We start from the raw sequence: 6,731 nt of genomic DNA, 5'->3' as shown, positions 1-6,731 counted from the left end.
GATCTCATACACTTATTAGCATGCCTTACTCAATAATGTTGGGGTGCAAGTATGTATGTGTGTGCATGTAGAGACCACTGGTCAATGTACATTTTACTCCTCAGTTGCTCTCTACCTTAGTTTTTGAGGCAGGGTCTTTCACTGAACCTGGAGATCACTAATGTAGCTGAAGCTGGTCAGCAAGTCCGGGGAATCCCCTTGTCTCTATCTACCCAGGACTGGGATTACAGGTGCATACTACAACACTCCACTTTTTTACATGGTAATGGGCATCCAAATTCAGGCTTGCATGACAAGCACTCACTAATTGAACCACCCCCCAGCCCTCAATAATACTGCCCTAAATACTTGATATTTCAATGACGTACATTTTTCCATACCAATGATTAGAAATTCACATAGCTGCAATATCAAGAAATTCATAATATCTACTCTCAAGAATTCTGAGTGTGTGTTTCCTATCTTGAGAAGTTGAACTAGAGTACAGGTAAACTTCCTTGAATGTCTTTTAGTGAAACACTATGAAGGGAAAATAACTAGTGTGCAGACTGATTTAGAAAGGGGTACACAGAATTGGAGACAGTAAGAAAAATGCTATACACTCTGGAGTCACTAATGGGTAAGTGGAACAGTAGCAATCCTACCACATTACTAGAGAAATATTGTCAAAAAAATACACAAGGAAGGAGGGTTGATGACAGGAAAGATGTGGTGAGTGGTTTGTGCTTGGGATAGAAATGACTTAGAACAGAATTCATAGTCAACTGACTGGCAAGACCATCCAGACCTATTGGATGGTCTACCACTCAGATGGGCTGGCCACTTCTAAATCCCTCTTCCAAAGCTTTTATCTCTCGTTCTCAGCTCTCAAGCCATAACTGTTGCTTTAATCTTTGTTTAGTCCTCAAGATGCAACAAGCATTTAGTTTAAAAGAGAGATCCTTGGCTTGGCGGGAACATGGATTTTCAGGCATTATGGAAGGATTAGGAACAACTGGGAGGACTTCCCACAGGAGGTCAGCAATTGTCCTGATTAGGTTACATGAAAAACAAGGGCATCTAACTTGTAAAGGAGAATTATGAGCTGGGATTTATAGATCAATGGTAGCTCTCACATGCTTAGTGTAAGTGGAGAGCCTGGCTTCCAACCCCAGCAATGCCTGCTCTAATGTATGTTTTTCCTGAGTTAGAAAATTTAGTGAATTGTTGTGGAAAAATGTCTGGACTTAGTTATGTGGATTGTGGATGTCTCTACTAAACATTGTTGGCAAGGAAAGCAGAAAACACAGTTATTGTAAGACTGCTTCTTTTAAGTGTCTCAAGCATTTCCTAGGGAGAGGATGTTCTGAGTTCAGGTCAGTTGGCATGGGTCTGTCCAGAAATGCTCAAGTAGTACAAGAGCTGAAATGACCTCATCTACTTTCTCCTGATTCCCTATCAGTCACATATACATCCCACAGTAGCAAATGGTGCAAGTGTGTATGTGTGTGCATGTTTATGTGCTTCTGTGAACGGACAACCTGACCACAGAGCTGGCCTGAACAGAGAACGACAGGCAGAGGAGTGCATCAATTTGGTACATCACAGATTTGAAGCCTTGTAAGCTATTCTGGGCATAAATCAGCATTGAGTAAGTTCACTTTCAGGATTTTGGAACCATAGAACTGAAAGACACTTTACCTTTGAGATTCAGTATTCTTGTCTTTTCCCTCACCATGTGTCCTTGAGAAGCCTCAGCCCAGATACATACAGACATTGGTACCACAGCCTGCATATGCCATTTCCACTGCAGTCCAGCAAGCTTTGTGTGGCATCCCAGATTGACTCAAAGATCATGTATCACAGACCATCAAAGTGAGAAAGCAAATCTTTTGGGTTCAGACATAAAGAACCTGACCAAAGGTCGAACTCAAATTAACTAACAGGCTGGTACCTAGCACCAGTTTCCAGGTTATTTCCCAACAAATCTACACCACCAGATTACAAACCCACCCCTGACACTTCACTTCCTAGCAACCACAAGGAAAACAGAAGTGAAGTTTATGGTTTGGCTCCCAGCACCAGTCAATTATGATGAAGGCCATAATGCCCCCCATAAGATGTGTACCAGGCTAGATATCCCCTTTTTGCCTCTGTAAATGCTTGCCTGAAACTGGGCTCAGGGCTCCACCTTCCTGCTGTGTCAGGGTTGGCAGGGAGCCCAAGCTCCAGCTTGAATTAAAAGACCCTAATCAACTCCTTGGTGGTCTTTTGGAGTTCATGGACACTTCCTGGCACATCAGAAATGGACTCATAGACACATTTCTTCCAGATTACTCTAGTCCATATTCTGTTGTATTCAGTAAATGACAATGAAGAAAAACATTCTAATGGCCTACTGTTTACAGTGACCATGCACATATTGCTGGATGCTTCTTAACTATTAAAATGTTCCAAATCTAACCTCCTCCACCGCAAACAAGAAGGCTTAATAGTATTCTGCCATTCTAAGTAGTAATAGCAAAAAATTACTCTGGCACAAATGCATGTTTTCCTCTTAAAAATGAATAAAAGAGCAATTATCTAATTAGTGTCTGCAGGAAGGAAGACAAGGCTACCAAAGGGATTTAACTGTACCTGTGCTCTCAGAAATGACAAAAATGCTGAGATGAGAGAAGTGAGAACAAGTGAGTTAAAAGGGTTGAGAGGTCAAATCTTTTACATTCAGACTTCATTTTAGAGAACTTGAACTCAGGCAAACTAACAGGCTGGTGCATTAATTTCCAAGTTATCCTCCAACAAAACCCGAGTCTCCAGTCTCTAGGCTTACCCCCCAAAAGACCTGCATCTTCAGATTACACCCCCCAAAAAGACCAGTGTCTGTAGGTTATTACCCCAACACATTTGCACCCCCAGGTTACAAACACACCCCTGCCTAATGACCACCAATGGAGAGGGAAATAGGAACTAAGTTTACCAATTGATTTCTAGCACCAGCCAATTATGTTAAAGGCCATAGTAACTTTCCGATTAGATGCTTACTCACTCACCCCGAGCACTGTCTTTGTTTGCTGCTTACTATAAAGTCTTTCCCCAATAGATATTCAGGGCTCATTTCTCCATCAAAAACCATCCTGCATGTTGGTGGTGAATTTAGAGGCCCAGACTAGCTTGAATAGATTAAAGACCCTGCTATGGGTTGAATCAGATAGACTCTTGTCTAGTTTTTTTCTTTGTTTATGGGTTTGTTTGTTTGTTTTTGGCTAGGGGTGGGTGTGGGACATTACTAACACTCACCTGCCACTACATGGTCTTGTACTAGGCAGCCTTCTACAACTGAGCTATATTTCCAGCAAGAAAGCAGCTTCAAAACCACTCTAAACGTAATTAGCAAAAAAGAATTGCATCAATGTGGACTTTACATTTACACTGACACGGGCAAAGGAGTCCCTTGACAAGTATAAGGGTAGAAATATGCTATAAAGGTCAGTGTGGTGGTTTGAATGAGAATGGCCTCAGAAGGGTCATAGATTTGAATGTTTGCTCTGGATTTTGTGGGCTAGTTGGGAAGGATTAGAGGTATGTGGCCTTGTCAGAGGATGTGTGTCTACTACGAGTGGGCTTTGAGATTTCAAAAGGCCAGGGCATTTTCCCATCAGATCGTTTGTTCTTCCTCAGCTACTTCTACAACACAACATATGCATGGTACCTCTATGCTCCTGGCCCTGAGGGTCACAGACTTTACTACCCTCTGAAATTGTGAGTCTCAACTTTATTTTTTTTAAGATTTTATTTATTTATTATATGTAAGTGCACTGTAGCTGTCTTCAGACACCACAGAAGAGGGCATCAGATCTCATTATGGATGGTTGTGAGCCATCATGTGGTTGCTGGGATTTGAACTCAGGACCTTCGGAAGGGCAGTCAGTGCTCTTAACCGCTGAGCCATCTCTCCAGCCCAAGTCTCAACTTTAAATGATCTCTTTTATAAGTTGCTTTTGTCATGGGGGTCTCTTCACAGCAATAGAAATGTAATGAAGACAGCAAGATGGATATATTATGGCGACAAGTTCTACAGCAACGTAGTCACTTCTCAAAAATTCTATGGACTAGGATCTAGCTTCTCTCAAGGCCCCAGGATGAAGGAAGAGCAGTGCTGCCCTGGGCTCTTCTACATGTTTGCAGAACAAGTACAGGGAAGGCAGGAATAGTGCTTATTTCTATACCATGTTGTTTCTCAGCTGACAAACAGGCTGGAGTATGAGAGCCAGTGCAACTGCTCGGTGTGGCAAGTCCATGTCATTTCTTACTCCCTTTCTTCTACTTCTCCTCTTCTTCCTCCTCCAACGTGAGATGGGGACTCACTTGGTAGTACAGGCTAGCCAGGAACCTGGTACAGAACCACGAGTAGCCTGCAGCTTCCCATCTTCCTGAGTCTGTTTCCTAGGAGAATACATAGGTGTTCCATGGACTGGCTTCTCTTTTCAACAGGGTCAAAATACCATCTAGAAAGACGAGACTACTCTTGATGCTGGAAACAGGTAAGAGTGTTTGATTTGGTTTGGTGCTACCCACACTCCAGTGTAGTTTGCTTGACAGGCCAAGAAGCCTGAAAGCACTCACGAGGCAAAGAGTTTCACGGAAACTTAACCTCCTGGAACCAGGCATTCTCATATCCCATATACTCATACCCTTTCTCCGCATTAGTCTGGTGTATGGATCCACGTGCTCTCTTTTAGTATTATTTTATTATAAGTGCCTTTAAAGATCGAATTTTGACATAGCTAAGCCTCCCCCAGTGTTCCAATGTCAGAAAATCCTTGAAGCCAACAAACTTGGAATTCAGTAGGAATTCGGTAAGAAGATCATCTATTCAGTAACATTCAAATTTACTTCTAGTAGAGAGGGGGAAACTAATTAGGCATTACAAAGAACAGAGCTAGACTAGCTAGGGGCTGCTGGCCTGCAGAGTGTTTACTTGAGACAATAGCCAGTCTTACCCAGACAAGGGAATTCACAATGGCCTAGTGAATATGTGGGTTTACCATGAAAGAGTTAGGGAATCTCCCCGAGACAGGTTTCTTCACTAGGCCCAAAGAAACAGCATAATCTGGCATTTACTAAGAACCCCTGGTGGTGGGCTTAACAATAGACTAGCATTACACCTGGCACCATTCTTAGTGGCAGCTGCCTGGTCCCCACCTTCTTCTGATGTATACATTCCTAATGTTTTGTGTCACTGTAACTTGGCAGATGTATCTCGCCTGGTTTCTTGTTATTCTTCTGTATAAAAAGTTCGATGCTCGACTTGACAAATTACATTCAGATTCTACACAATCTCTTGTGTCGCATCTGTCTGTCATTCATTCGCTGACTCCTTGTCCACCTGTAACCAGAGACCCATTCTACACAGACAAGGGACCAAAAGGGTCTGCGGCAGTTTGGTTTTCACATAAATTCTCCATATATTATCTGGGCTGTCTGGAGATTCATGGGTCAAACAATTTTTCTTTCACAGCTTTTTGAGTAGCTGATACTATAGGCCTGCCAGAGCACCCTGTCTTAAACAGGTGACAATGCTGGGTACTCTTTTTCTTGCAATTCCTTTCACCTGAAAACTTCATTGTATTAGGAATAAAGAATAATTGTGACTTGGGTGTGAAGCTATGAGCCTGTAATCCAGCAACTCAAAAGGCTGAAGCAGGAGGATTACAAGCTCAAGCAAGTCTAAATTACATGATGAGAAACCCCCATGATAAGAAGAATGGATTGATTAAAGTCAAACCAAAACAGAGAAATATGAAGTGGGCAAAGTGCATGACAAATGACCACATATTTTCATTACCAATAAAGTGTCTGCTAGCTGCTAGCTGCTACTTTACTATGGTTTTGCTTCCCAAGAGTTTCCTTCCCAGTTAACTGACCCAAATAACTGCTGAGATCCTTTAAGCATCAAAGAGTTAAGCAGAGGAGAGCTCCCTTTTCCATTTCTTGCCTTTTTCAGTAAAATTTGCTTTTGACTGAGTACAGTGCTAATGAGGATACTTTCTCTGCTTCTGAGGTACTTTGATGTAAAAAGATAATGACTTTTCAGCCTGCACTTTTACTAGTGAATATAAAAACAGGATGGCTCTTTCAAATATGATATGACATTAAAATGGAGTCATTATCAGCAGCCACAGCAACAGAAGACCAAACTAACAAACACCACCAATGGTGCTTCTGGAGTTGCAGGGGTCTTGGTGTGTTTTATTATTAGTTAACATATATTTAACATTTACCAGCAACTAGTCACTGCACTAATAACTTTATTGAGTTTCTCACAGTTTCTCAGGAAGTAGGAATTGGACCCAGGACATTTGCCCTTACTAAGCAAGTGTTCTCTCACTGATCTATATTATCAAGCCCTACTTTACATTTAATCACAAGACAGAGTCTTACTAAGTTTCCCAGGCTGGTCAGTCCCTCTAAGTGCTGGACTCTAGGCATAGCTATGGTACCTAGTTATCAGATAGATAATTAATCTTGAAAACAATTCTCTGCAATGTATAAAATTATTACCCCCTATTTTATAAATGGGGAAATTAGGCTAGCAGAAGGTAAATATCATACTCAAGACCAAATAGCTAGTAAGTGCTAGAGTCCCAATCACTTTGCCATAGGACATAGGAGAAATGTTGGCTATAATGCTTTTGAGAAAGTGGCAATAATAGTAGTTGATGTTATTACTTTTAATGTTTTATTATATTCAT

The sequence above is a fragment of the Mus musculus genome, chromosome X, assembly GCF_000001635.26.
Source record: "Mus musculus strain C57BL/6J chromosome X, GRCm38.p6 C57BL/6J".
NCBI lineage: Eukaryota > Metazoa > Chordata > Mammalia > Rodentia > Muridae > Mus > Mus musculus.
The sequence above is the reverse complement of the archived record's forward strand: the minus strand, read 5'-3'. Positions refer to the sequence as shown.